The following is a 15,093-nucleotide window of genomic DNA, read 5'->3' as shown; positions in this document are numbered from 1 at the left end:
GATGTTACCTGATCCTCACTAGCAGCTTTGCCTCTTTGTATGCTCTCCAAAGCTTTTCTGACTGCTTCTATCGTTACTGGTGGGGTGTCATCTGGGTTACTGCTAGTTCTTATTGTTTTAAGGTCGTTGTTGTCTCGGCTATTGTACAGATCTCTGTAAAACTCCTCCGCTATTTTAACTATCCTATCCATATTGGTAGTTATTTTGCCTTCTTTGTCCCTTAGTGCATACATCCGACTTTTGCCTATCCCAAGTTTCCTCTTTACCGCTTTGACGCTTTCTCCGTTTTTCAGAGCGTGTTCAATTCTCTCCATGCTATACCTTCTTACATTGCATACTTTACGCCCGTTAATCAACTTTGAAAGCTCTGCCAGTTCTATTTTGTCTGTTGTCCTTGACACTTTCATGCTTTGACGCTTCTTAATTAGGTTCTTCGTTTCCTGGGAAAGCTTGCCAGTGTCCTGTCTATCCTGCCTCCAACTTCCACTGCACCCTCCGTAATGATACTCGTTAGATTATCATTCATTGTATCTACGCTAAGGTTGGTTTCCTCACTAAGAGCCGAGTACCTGTTCTGCAGCGACACTCTGAATTCCTGTACTTTCCCTCTCAGTGATAGCTCATTGATTGGCTTCTTGCGTATCAGTTTCTGTCGTTCCTTCTTCAAGTCTAGGTGAATTCGAGACCGTACCATTCTATGGTCACTGCATCGTACCTTGCCAACCACTTCCACTACCTGCACAATTCCTGGGTGTGCAGTCATTATAAGATCTATTTCGTTCTTATTTTCGCCATTAGGGCTCCTCCATGTCCACTTGCGGTTTTCTCGTTTTCGGTAGAAGGTATTCAAAACCCACAAATTATTGCGTTCTTCGAATTCTACTAGTAGCTCTCCTCTGGCGTTTCTAGTGCCGATGCCACAATCTCCTACTGCCTGGTCTCCAGCCTGCTTCTTCCCTACCTTTGCATTAAAGTTGCCCATCACTATAGTATACTGTGTTTTTACCTTACTCATTGCCGATTCCACGTCTTCATAGAAGCTTTCAACTGAAGCGTCATTATGGCTGGATGTAGGCGCGTAAGTCTGTGTTACCTTCATCCTGCATCTTTTATTCAGTTTAATTACAATACCTACGACCCTTTCATTAATGCTATAGTATTCCTCTATGTTGCCAGCTATGTTTCTGTGAATTAGGAGCCCCACTCCCAGTTCTCTTCTGTATGCCAAGCTCCGATAGCAAAAGACATGCCCATTCTGTAGCACAGTATAGGCCTCATCTGTCCTCCTAACCTCACTGAGCCCTATTATATCCCATTAAACACCCTCTAGCTCCTCAAATAGAACAGCTAGACTTCCCCACTAGATAAGGTTCTAGCGTTAAACATTGCCAAGTTCAGGTTCCAAAGGCGGCCTGTAGTGCAGAAATTCTTAGCACCCTCTGCTGCGTTGCAGATCTGACCACCGCCATGGTCAGTTGCTTCGCAGCTGCTGGGAACTGAGGGCCGTGAGTTATTTGACGTATGCATGTGGGAGGTAGTGGCCAGATGCTGCACCAGAGTGGCCAATCCTTCTCTGGTGAGGGAGTGCGTTCCCGGCGGTGGTTACCGTTGAGGCCGCACCTCAGGCCTCTTAATGCAGTTCCATCAACACGCGGATTTTTTTTCCGGTTGGGAACTGCGCGGCACCGGGATTTGAACCACGGACCTCTTGCATGAGAGGCGGATGCTCTAACCACTATGCCATCGCCGCACCCGGATTGTCGTGTTCTAAATGTAGGTTTCAGCGGTGTATCAGTCAAGTTTGTGGTTGTTTTTATAAAAATGTTTGAATGAAATGAGATTTCTGCTGATTACCCTCTTAATTCAGGGTCTAGAGAGTACGGAGTTGGGCCTCCGATTAGCCTATGGGGTGCTGTTTATTGATATATTAAGCGGACAAAATTTAAATTCGTTTGTGAGGTGATGTTACCAAATTAATCTTTTTTAGTGATTAGGGTTAATTTTGGTCACGAAATAGTTCCGGTACTATTACTCCTGTCCTGATGAAACCTGTGCGGCAACAGGTCTACAATTAGGGCTTTGCACTGTATGAGTTAGAAGTTTACCGGTAGGTTATTAGCAAAGTTAAAAGCGATCGTAAGGAAAAAAAAACACGCGGTTCAAGACTTTGATCTGACGGGCGTACCTTTCTCCCGAGCAGTGAGCCACCCTCCTTCTCTGAGCGAAGGAAGACGCGGGCGCCACACGTTTATTAGCGGTTTTCGTTATATTCTTTCTAACTCTGTATCTTCTAGTTACCTTAAGCTATCAAAATTATTTTTACACGGAAAAAACCGGACTGTTGTGTTCTAAAAGAAGATATTAGCTATTTTTCGGTGGCGTTTGTAGCTCCTTTTTAAAATAAGATTTAATTAAATGAGATTTTACTGATTACCACCTTAATTAAGGGCTTAGAGTGTACGGAATTGGGCCTCCTGGTAGCCTATGGGGTGCGGTTTATATTATATTAAGCGGCCAAAATTTAAATGCGTTTGCGAGGTGATATTACTAATTTAATCTTTTTAGTGGTTAGGCTTAATTTTGATCGCGGAATAACTCTGGAGCTTATAAACCTAGTCTGATCAAACTTCAGTAGCGTCAGGTCTACCCTAAGGAGAGAGCCACGGGAGCGGCCGCGTCAGCAGCATGTGTAAGTGAGCTCTGCACATATCTGCCTATAACTTTCGCAATTTTGGTTCTAGGAGGGTCAGAGTGGTGTCTATTTGTTCGTGAAGATACAAGGAGTTTAACCGCTACAAATACTGCTATTACAAACGAAAATGTTAAATTTTAGGAGCGGAAAACAGTGTGAATCTGTGAAAACAACAACAGTCAGACCACGTGTTTTTTACGATCGCTTGTAGCTTCGTTAATATTCTACCGGGAAACTTCCTCGCTTACAGGTTGCGACAAATCCCAAGAGTCACGGGTGGATTCCGGAGAGCCGGATTCATGACCGCTAGACTCGTCCAGGTCGCCATCTGAACTAGTATTGCTCGTGTCGTCCACCGCTTCGGAGCCTGCATTCAAGGGAGCGGGGGTCGCTGATACGGTGCAGGCGTCTTTCGTCCCTCGGGGTTCTTCGAACTGCCAGTGGTCTGGGACATTCGTTGTCGTGTGGGGCTGAGTCCTGGGTCTTAGGACCTGAAGCCCTGATGTCGGTTCAGTCCCGGTAGGCGGGCGAGAGGTGCTGGGGTGGTCGTTACCAGTAACTGGCCGCGTCTCGGGTGGAAGGCCGCGCGCTGCCGCGAGGTAAGAGCGTTTGCGGAAACACTCGCATGTGCCGTGCCGCCCGCCGCATTTGTTACACTCCTCAACACACCCTTCGGTGCTTTGCCCAAATACACCACATCTCTTGCAATAAGCGGCTGCGCACGCCGTGGCCATGTGCCCCGGTTAGTTACACCTTGCGCACACTCTGCGCATACCGCGGTATTCACACATGACACGGTGCCCCGCGATGGTTGTGAAGTTTGGGACTGGCCTACTCATTTCCATGCGCACTACTCTAAGCCCATTAGGCTTGTTTTGTCGGTTAGGAACTGATGCAAAGGAAACACTTCTTATCTTGCCGTACTGTGAAAGAGTGTTAATCAAGACCTCGTCTGGTATATTTGCTGGAAAGCGGTATACGTCAACAAACGTAACTGGGGGTCCTACCGCTTCTACTGTAACGCGCTCCCGGTTAACCTTGAAGCCCTCTGCGACCATAAGCTTTGTGGCCTGACTCGCGTTTCGGGTACACACAAGGAACTTTGCGCCCCCCATGTGTTGCAAGACTAACACACTATCAGGACCGGCTGTCTCTTCAACTGCATCTATAAGGTCGTCAATAGACACGTCCCCATCGGGGGCGGTGAATAGAAAACAGTTCTCCCTCACCGGGAGGGTGCTTGGGCTTGCCATGTCTGAAGGGAGCGTGTCCGCTGGTCTCGCGGGCGCTCAGCCGGCGGGACTAGGGAGGGCGACTTGTTGGTCTGGTAGTGTGCAGACTTCTCTGCACTCTCGTGCACAGGGCAGCTGAGAGACCGCTCAGCATCAGGTGGCACCAGGGAAGAAGGCTTCCCGGGCAGCAGACGGCGTCTGGGAACCTTGCGATGCTTGGCATAGGGGTGGGAGGGGGGCTCCGGGTGGGAGGCGCGAGTCCAGGGGGCGGCGGCTGCTCGCGGTAGGGCGCGACGACTCTGCCACAGGTTGCTTCCTTTTTTCTTGAAGGGGACCGGTGGGGCAACGTCAACGTGACGTGGCACTGGGTCCGGTTGTGCGAGTAGCACTGCAAAACGGCTTGCTCGGACTTTGATCTTAGCGGTACCCCTTCGTCCCTCGTAGTACTCATAGTGGTAGTGTGCAACCAGTCTTACGCTTTGACCTGCAAGGTGGTACCGGTGGGAGATTTCTCCGGTGCGTTGTTGCACAATAAAAAAATCCGCAGCGTGCGCGTTAACTAAAAGCCGAATTCTCCTGTCTCTCATTTCCCATTAGCAGCCATTGGCATGTACATTGAGCGCTATCTGACAAGAAAGGGTTGCTACGTTATACTCGCTGGGCGTAACCTCCTTGGTTTTAGAATGGTTTAGCGAGCGTTGGGCCGCAGTGCCATGAATACAGTGAACTAGTATATACCATGAACTCGCGGTGGTTAAAGGTGGGAAGTAAAGACGAAGCGCAAGCCGTAAGAAAGTGTGCGTGTGCTACCTCTCCTTTAGTCCTTGGAATGTCTGCTGGATTTAGGGGCGAAGATTTTATAGCGGCACCCGTTCGTCCCTCGTAGTCGTAGTGTGTAACCATTGTTACATTTTGACCGCAAAAGTGGTGCCGGTGGGAGATTTTTTCTGTGGGTTGTTGAACAATGAAAAATAGTTCTCAATGTACATGCCAATGGCTGCTAATGGGGAATGAGAGACAGGAGCATTTGGCTTTTAGTAAAAGCGCACGCTGCGATCAACATTAGCAGCCATTGGCATGTACATTGAGCATTATCTGACAAGAAAGGGTTGCTACGTCATACTCGCTGGGCGTAACCTCCTTGGTTTTAGAAAGGTTTAGCGAGCGCTGAGCCACAGTGTCATGAATAAAGTAAACTAAAATATACCAAAGTGCTTATTTGGGCCGGTTGGTACATGGTCAACGAAGTGAAAAAACAGCGCGTAACACAGGACACAGGACAGAGAAGAGACGGACGAGGCGCTGACTTACAACCAAAATTTATTTCGTACAGGGGTGTATATATAGCACACGAAACTTGAAAAAAGAGGGAGAGAAGTCGAGTGACATGAAAGAGTAATTTTTGTTATGATTGTATGCGTATAACAAATAAACTGTGATTGCGCAATCATTCGCTTGTCAAATACGCCAATTCCCTGGTGAGGAGCGTTATCGAAGGTGCACTGACACACATATCGCCTTTCTTGATTATGCAGAATGCCTCATAAATCTCACGTGTCCTTTTATCTCTGTAGCGTCGAAGTATCTTGCATTTTTCAAACAATGCACGGCATCCACAAATGGAGCTGTGCGCAGCTAAGTGGCTGCCAACAGAACCCCGCATTAGATTGCGGTGTTCCCTGAGGCGGTCATTTATACAGCGGCCAGAATGCCCGATGTAACAGCGGCCGCAAGAGAGGGGAATTTCATAAATGGCACAAAAACAACATTCAACAAACTTGATTGCGTGTTTTTTATCACACACGCGTGGCCCTCTGTCCTCTCTGTTCACCTGATGGCACATACTAGAGAACTTATTTCTGGCTGAAAAAACAACTCTGATTCCAGCTTTTTGTGCTACCTTTTTTAAACAATGTGACACCTTATGCAAGTAAGGAATGACTGCTGTTCTTGAAAAAGAACTTTTTTCTTGACCACTAGTCGGTTCGGTTAGCTGTTTGATGTCTTTTAAGATACTTTCAGCTATGGAACACAGTATGTTGTCCGGGTACCCTGCCTTGCGCAATCTGCGCACCTGTGACTCAAAACTAGAACACAATGTGTGATGGCAAGACCGCATCAGGGCCGCCTTTAGACAGGATTTTGCAATCGCTCGCTTTACAAGTTTTGAATGCGCAGAACTGTAGGGTAGCAAACTTTTTTTGGAGCGGGGGGCATACTGCCAGCACACGTGGTCGGACAAAAAAACTTCAATGTCAAGGAACCGGAGTTTGTTAGCAATGGGGAATTCAGTGGTTAGTTGCAGTGAGCCCAAGCAAGTGCGAAACACATCAACAATTTGATCAGCACGTTGCTGAGCTTCAGAGTGGTTGGACCGGTACAAAATCAAGAAGTCATCAACAAATCTAAACACTTTCACGGCGCTCGTCAGTTGTAGGCAATTAATGAGAGATCTGTCATATTTGGCTAAAAGAATGTCACTTAGGATCGGGGCGAGACAGGAACCTATGCAAACACCTTCTTTTTGAATATAAAGTTTGTCATCATGCTTTATAAATGTAGAACGTAAATAAAAGGTCAACATTTCTAAAAAGTTTCTGACGCTAATTCCGCACGAGTCCTGAAATTTGACGTTCCCATAGCGGTCTATGCAGTCGCTCACCTCTGCGCACACCTGGTCCATCGGCAGGGAATAGTATAAGTCTTTTACGTCCACAGAAAAGAAGCTCACTTCTGAAGGGCACTCTTGTTGAAGAAATTCGGATACTATTTGAGGCTTTCTGATGAGGCAAGGGTCTTCCACAGGAAGGACAGATAGGGAACGCTGCAGGTACCTTCCCACCAGGCGCTGCCATGTGCCCTGTTCCGAGACAATGACGCGGAAGGGAACTTCCGGCTTGTGCGTCTTTGCTGAAAAGAACACTGAAAGGTTCACACCCCTCGCTGCTCTCACTGATGACGCCAGTTTTTGAAGGCCAGCCTCTTCACAAAGTTTGCTAGCTGTTGCCTTGACCTTGGAAGGTTTTACATTCTTGCCATCACACATTGTGTTCTAGTTTTGAGTCACAGGTGCGCAGATTGCGCAAGGCAGGGTACCCGGACAACATACTGTGTTCCATAGCTGAAAGTATCTTAAAAGACATCAAACAGCTAACCGAACCGACTAGTGGTCAAGAAAAAAGTTCTTTTTCAAGAACAGCAGTCATTCCTTACTTGCATAAGGTGTCACATTGTTTAAAAAAGGTAGCACAAAAAGCTGGAATCAGAGTTGTTTTTTCAGCCAGAAATAAGTTCTCTAGTATGTGCCATCAGGTGAACAGAGAGGACAGAGGGCCACGCGTGTGTGATAAAAAACACGCAATCAAGTTTGTTGAATGTTGTTTTTGTGCCATTTATGAAATTCCCCTCTCTTGCGGCCGCTGTTACATCGGGCATTCTGGCCGCTGTATAAATGACCGCCTCAGGGAACACCGCAATCTAATGCGGGGTTCTGTTGGCAGCCACTTAGCTGCGCACAGCTCCATTTGTGGATGCCGTGCATTGTTTGAAAAATGCAAGATACTTCGACGCTACAGAGATAAAAGGACACGTGAGATTTATGAGGCATTCTGCATAATCAAGAAAGGCGATATGTGTGTCAGTGCACCTTCGATAACGCTCCTCACCAGGGAATTGGCGTATTTGACAAGCGAATGATTGCGCAATCACAGTTTATTTGTTATACGCATACAATCATAACAAAAATTACTCTTTCATGTCACTCGACTTCTCTCCCTCTTTTTTCAAGTTTCGTGTGCTATATATACACCCCTGTACGAAATAAATTTTGGTTGTAAGTCAGCGCCTCGTCCGTCTCTTCTCTGTCCTGTGTCCTGTGTTACGCGCTGTTTTTTCACTTCGTTAAAATATACCATGAACTCAAGGTGGTTAATGGTGGGAAGTAGATACGAAGCGCAAGCCGTGGGAAAGTAAAAGCCGAATTCTCCTGCCTCTAATCCCCCATTAGCAGCCGTTGGTATGTACATTGAGCACTATCTGACAAGGAGGGGTTGCTCCGTTATACTCGCTGGGCGTAACCTCTTTGGTTTTAGAAAGGTATAGCGAGCGTTGGGCCGCAGTGTCATGAATACAGTGAACTAGTATATACCATCAACTCGAGGTGGTTAAGGGTGGGCAGTAGACACGAAGCGCAAGCGTAAGAAAGTGTGCGTGTGCCACCTCTCCTTTAGTCCTTGGAATGTCCGCTGGATGGCGGTGCTTCTATATGGAGAATAGAGTTACTGTATATGCTACCTTTAGGTAGCAGAGTTGCGCCAAAGTACGCCATTTTGGGTTGAAACGTCTTACAGGAAAGCCACTCACCACCCACGAGGGAGCAGCGCTCGCGCTCATAGCGTTGTTTTATTTTTTTCCTTTCTTTTTTCTATTTTTATCAAGGTACAAGACGAAATCTGTTGCTCTGGTCACGCATGCAAGCCTTGATTTTGTTGGTTACATTTTGGTAAGTAATTATGAAAAAACGTGCGTCAGCTCATTGAACCAGTTGTACATATGTACATTTAAGTAGGCCACACATGAGCTTCGGCTTCTTTTGGACTGTTTTTCCCATTTACATATATGTAATTATTTCTCACTCTTGATCACTATCGATCCAGGGATGAAATATTTTCGTTGCGTTGGGCTCATTCGTTAACTGTGTGAGTTAACCAGCTGAAGCTTTGTAGTCTTCAACTAGATCGAGCTTGATAGTGATCGAGAGTGGCCGTGCGACGCCCGCGTTAAGCACGCATCTCGTATACGCTCGTATTACAATCGCGGCTCACGACAATTGATGTGAATCATCGTTCAACAACCCTGTCGTGTCCAACATTCTTTTCGCTCAAGGATCAAAGCAGCATTCAATTCTCGCACTAGCAGCAACATCTTGCCGATTGAAGTAGCTCTTGTTTCGATTCTCCCTTTATTTTTAGTCTTTTTACTGTCAGACTTATTTGGACGTATGCAGCTGACACACACTGCCCAACTCTGCATGTATAGCCTATGCACTACTGCATCTGTGGTTAATAAAAATAGAGCAAGTTTTGCTGTGCCATGGACAGATTTTTTTTTTAAAAAAAGGCAAGCGCATGGGCGTCAGCAGAGAATCTGAAAAGGGACCCTTGTCACCCTCAAGCCACAACAACCCTTGCCCTCATCCAAGCTATACCAGTACTCTCGCTCTCCCTAAGCCACAATGTAACAATGGTTTGCACCCCCAAGAGAAAATCCTGCCGACGACAATGGCCAAGTGTTTATTCCTTCCGACTGAACACTAATTTTTTTATAGCAACACCCGCTGCACCCGCGATTAATCACATGGGCTTTACGTAGCACAATTCAACACAGAACGCATTTGCTGCCGCATTTCTCGTGAACAACAGGCAGCATGGCTACATCACCGAAGAAGCGCGGCGAGAATTACAACAGCTGCTGTCAACCCCGCTTGATCTGCCCAGAATCTGCGTAGCGTTGGCTTGTCTGCAGTGCAAATGAACCACCTATGACCACGTGATGATGCTCGGCGAATAGGGGCGCTGAGCTCCTGTAGGCGGAGCGAGCGGCGCCCGGAAAACAGTGGCACAACTCTGCTGCTTAAAGGTTGCATATACATTAACTCTAATGGGCAATATATGATCAAAAGATGCGAGATAGTGGTACTTGGAGTGTTGAATAGATGGATGAACGGACACACAGACAGATGCAAGGACGAACGCACGGATGGTTGCATGGACGGATGGACGCATGGAAGGACGCAGGAGCGGATGCATGGACGAACGTAGGGACGGATCACAGATGGACGTGTGGACGCACGAACAGACGCACGCACGGATGAACAGACGGACGCATGAACGGTCACACAGACGGACGCATGGACGGACGGAAGCAAGAACAATTGAACGGACGGATGCTTCGCCCCACTCTCCATCATTCACTCCGTGGATATGCTGCCATTTTTTTCTTAACACATATGCATACATAAACTCGTTGGGCGTGCGGGGAAACGCTCCACGTTTATCCTCGTGCCTGACGCCCACGGGACGGCTTTATTCTCTCCCATAGCGGAGTACTAAGTACTCTCCATCGTTAACCAATTTTTTTTTAACATACAGAACTTATCGCTTCCCATATTACACTATACAGTGTACCTTAAATCGCCAAAAGATGTTTTTGAAAACACACTCGGACTGCCTTGTGAGAAGGGTGGTTGAAATATCCCCTTGCCGGTAGTACTGGCAGACACTCATGCATGCCTTGAAAGATGACCCTTAGAGTCTTACATTTCAAGGAGGATCATCCTGCGAGACAACTTGCGCCTTACTTTCTAGGGGTTCAGGGCCGCCTCTTTCTGCAGGCTTTTCCGCCGGGGCCAGAGGCATTGAACTCAACTAATGCCATCTAGATAACTTCAGGCCTGCTCACTATGTCTGCCTCGGCCTCTGACGTCACTCCGTTGTAACAGGCGTGTTTCGTTGTGCAGACGTGTTTTCGCTTGCTCTCGTTGTTCGACAGAGAGGGGTTGGCAAGCCCGACGAACGTTTTTGTGGCGGGCTGGTGTGATTGTTGGCAACCCGAGAAGACCGCCTTTTTCTGGGTTCATACTCCGTAACCTCCTGCGTGAATATGTGATGTGTGTTATGCACTGGATATTCAAAATCTCTACGGCTGCTAATCCAAATGGTTGGTCGATGCTGCATGGCGAATTGCGTGCCGAAGTTGCGAGCGTTCTCGTTTTGTAAGCACAACCGAAGAACGAAAGGGGAGTGTATCGTTCGTCATGCTGACATCGACATTCTTTACCTTCGTGACCTGAAGGTACGTGTGTCCACACTGCCTATTACTAACTGGTTCCAATGGCCCTCATCTCCACCACGTTCCGTTCATTCTCCAAAATAAAGGTGTCATGCGTGCTTGTGGCTTGTTGACGTAGGCCTTGACACTAAATTGATAAACGTGCTTAGCAGAACATTTTTAGAACAGATATTTCCCCTTCAGTGTCAGTAATCATTTTGCAACTGGCGGTTAGCGCCACGGACTTGTGTTAGTTCTGTTTCCTAGGTTGATAAAAATGAAAGCAATGACTTAATGCATTGGTTTAGTGCATATTACTTTTTTTCCGGCAATCATACGACTTTATTGTTGTCCGCACCTTAGTATATGATGTTTCTTTGAGATCTAGATGCGTGTCTACCCTTACGGTAAAGCGCTTTCTAATTGGGTTTCTGTTGTGATTTCTACTTCAAGCTAGAATACTTATCACTACCGAAGATATACCGATACACGAACCGCCAGGAAAGTAGAAGCACCCACGGAGGCTACACGGTTTATTATAGACCCATTACTAATATTTTTCCTAGAACCTAAATTATATGACCGTCTACGCACCATTGCGAGAGTATTGATATGTGGGGTTTAACGTCCCCAAACCACCATATGATTATGACAGATGCCATAGTAGAGGTACCCGACAATTTCGACCATCTCTTTAAAGTGCACCCCAATCTAGGCACGCGGGCTTACAGCATTCCCGCCTCCATCAAAAATGTAGCCGCCGCAGCCGAAATTTGATCCCGCGACGTGTGGGTGAGTAGCCGAGTACCTTAGCCACCAGACCACCGCGGCGGGGTGAAAATTGTGCCATTAGCGACTGCGAGATTGCCCAGAGCAAAAGAGGAAACTCGCTTTTTCTGTCAATCCGAAGATTTTTTGGTGAAACGAAAGATTTTGTTTTCTCTCGCAATGGTCGTGCTGAACCACATACTTGGGGCAGCAGCACACACTCACCTCAATAAATACGTGTCTAGGAAGACAGTTGTTCGAGAGAGTACAAATTAAGCTGCAAAATCTTTCCGAATGAGTAGTAACAGTTTCTCTGCATGCTCCACATAGTGCGCACGTGCGTGCGTGCGTGCGTGTGTGTGTGTAAATAAATAATGAATAAAATTCAGCATAATTATTTCGTGACTTTGTTGGTCCATCAACTGTTACTCTTATAGATCGACCACCCGTTCGATAGCGCACAATGTTGGACATTTTCGTGGAATAAGCGACTGACACGTGAATTTTCAAATGCCTTGAATCTCAATATTTCACTTAAACCAGCACCCTTTTTTACCCAAAAGGCAGAATAATGCTGTTAATTATATAAAACTCGCCGCGAAGGCTTTACCTTTTAACGGGAGACGATTGTACATAGCATCGTATTCACAGCCTACAGTACGCGCGTTCGCTCGGGCAAAACGAGTGACGTCACGGCGGCAGTGAGCAGGCCTGATATTCGTCTTGGTGGTATTGACCCAACGCCCTTCTAAAGGCGTGCCATCGGCCTTTATAAACGTGTGGCCGCACTACAACCTGAGGCCCTCCTACTAGAACCTCAAAATACAGAACTCACACAGAAGGTATTGTTGAACGCTGGTTGTGAAGTGATAAGCTATAACTTCCCCGGGGTGGTATTAACGCGCAGATGGTTACCGGGAAACATTCAAGATGTGGTTTGGCGCTCCAGACGTTTTGCCGACGGCAGACCGGATGTTCAAGTGACATTCTTTGAAGTTTGAGCAGTGTGTGCACTGCATAAAACATGAAAACAATGAGCACGCATTTCTGTCGGGCCGGTGAGCACAACATTTTGGTCCCTCGTAGAAAAGCGTACCACCGATTAGCAATAGCAAGATTTGTTTCCTCTCGGTGGCCAAACATTGTGTTAGGACATCTGACCTGACCTCCGGACGTTTTGTATTGTGGGAGAAAAGAAGGCGAGCAATGGGCCAATCTAGAGCCCGCAGAAACGAGTGATTATCATCTTGACTCGAATGTAAAACATTGTAGTAGACCACTTCGAAATCATTGTTCTTGCTATGCGTGGAGGAGTCTTCAAAGAAGTGGTCTCATTCTTCCGTGCAAGTTCTAAATAGTGGAGGTTGACTGTTGTATTGCGCGACACAAGGCCGAAGCACAACGTGAATGTTTTTATATGCGAAGCCTTTCTTAACGATCTTCGGCGACACTGAGCGTATCTATCTATCTATCTATCTATCTATCTTTCTATCTATCTATCTATCTATCTATCTATCTATCTATCTGTCTATCTATCTATATATCTATCTATCTATCTATCTACCTATCTAGGCGCCCAGGACATTTAGTTCTCCTGGCCGTTTCGATAATGGTATTGATACCAAACTTGGTATGGCGTACCTTGACTGTATCAAGAACATATTTGACTAGTCATAATATGCAAATCATGACATGCGTAGAAGAAAGAAACAAGCCGCCGTGCCCATGGCGAAGCCCACCCGTCTACTTCTTTTTTATTGCAAATGCACTGCTCTAATGCCCGATGATGATCCTCTACATAATTTGCAACATCCTCAATGCCCCCCAGTGCCGCTTCATGATGAACAATATCACAGTTTCTGTAAGCACTAAACACACAATGTTCGTCACTAATAGTTTGAGGTCCTAGTCAATCCACGTGGAACAATCCGGGTTTGCTTTTGCACCTGATTTTCCAACGGTGATTCCGACGCTCGTTCTATATACGTGCCTTCGAACGCGTCGCCTTCGGTGAACTTGCGCTCTCGATGATCAGGTTTCGTTGGCAGAAACATGATTTCTTTTGCGAGCTTCTGGTGAGGCTTATTTTGAGAAGTTTTGCCTTTGAATTTCTTGCCTTGGTTGTGTTCACTATGGAAGCATCATCCTACTTCCTCCATCCCGGACTTGATTGCTTCATTCGCCGGTTTGGCCCTTTCACAATATACCTAATCAGTAGCGAGGTAGTTTGTACGGTTGACATTCTTCTCCCCCTTGATGTTTGTAGCTTACCCGTAGGACTGATAAAGGCAGCAGGCTCCTCTGCCCTCGCAGTTGTTCTCTTGCTCCTTTTCGCTTGAATGCGTCTCGATTTGCTTTTGTCAGACATTTCTACACTTGACTGCGAGGACTCTGCAACCTGTGAATCTGCTGGCCTTGGCTTGTGCCCATTCTTGATATCCCTTGAATGAACTTCAACGGCTTCCCGCTTTTCATTAGTAGAAGTTTGTCCCTCCACCATGTGCACTTGAATTGTTGTCACTGTCATGTCCTTTGCTTCATTCATAGTGTACGCTGACGGGAGTTCTAACGGCATGGAACAGTTCTTTAAATGTATTGGTTCTGTGCGTGCTTGAATGCTCGTTACAGTGGTGAAATCGGTGACTTTTCGGCTTTCAGCGCGTTCAACAATTAGTCGTGAGTTTGAGTATTCTAGCTTCCGTAGAAGAATATTGCTGCCGAAGGAGCAGAGGCAAGATGGTGGTTTCACGGACGAAGAGTGCACGCAAGCTTGTACTTCTGTCGAAATCATTCGCCCCATGGTCTCCAAGTGAGCTTGTCGAGCATTTATTACGTCCGCGATCCTATGCTCCACTCTGACCTTGGCTAGAATGATTTGGTGTTCATAAAGCTCTGCTTCGCCCATCTCAGATTCCAAGCGATCGATATTAACTGCGAAATTCTGCTTCTTTGTCGATTTTTTTAAGAAGCTTGCAATGCGCATTAAAAACTCGATGAATATATCGTAACTCACTTACTGACGGACGCTACACGTGTATTTGACGTTCAATGTTGGCGATGGCTTCTGTGACGGCCTTGCGCACTTCATTCCGCCTTGCGAACAGAGCCTCCATTATCCTCTCCAGTGTCGGAAACGTGAGAAATCACTGGCCGGTCACATCACTAGGTGAAGTCGCAGTCAACGTGGTGTCCGTCACAAACGCTTCGAAGCACGAAGTCTCAAGCAATGTCGGGGAGTCATGCTTCTTGTTCTGGTTCTCGGTAACATTGTGGCTTCGCACGTCAGCTTCAACCAACGGCGGCTTCACAAAAGTCCTCGAGGCTGCAACTGTGGTCGAAGTTCGTCAAGGCCGCTCCGTCCCCCCTCCGAAGGTTCTTCCTCCCGGATTTCACGGCACCAATATGAAGAGGAAATGAACGAGCCGCCGTGCCCATGGCGAAGCCCACCCGTCGACACAATTGTTATTGCAAATGCACTGCTCTAATCCACGATGATGATAATGCCGCTCCTCGTCCTCTGCCTTACCATACCAGTTACCATACCAGGTGAGGCGAAGAAAGCTTGCAATATCT

The sequence above is a fragment of the Rhipicephalus microplus genome, unplaced genomic scaffold (genome assembly GCF_043290135.1).
Source record: "Rhipicephalus microplus isolate Deutch F79 unplaced genomic scaffold, USDA_Rmic scaffold_25, whole genome shotgun sequence".
Lineage (NCBI taxonomy): Eukaryota > Metazoa > Arthropoda > Arachnida > Ixodida > Ixodidae > Rhipicephalus > Rhipicephalus microplus.
The sequence above is the reverse complement of the archived record's forward strand: the minus strand, read 5'-3'. Positions refer to the sequence as shown.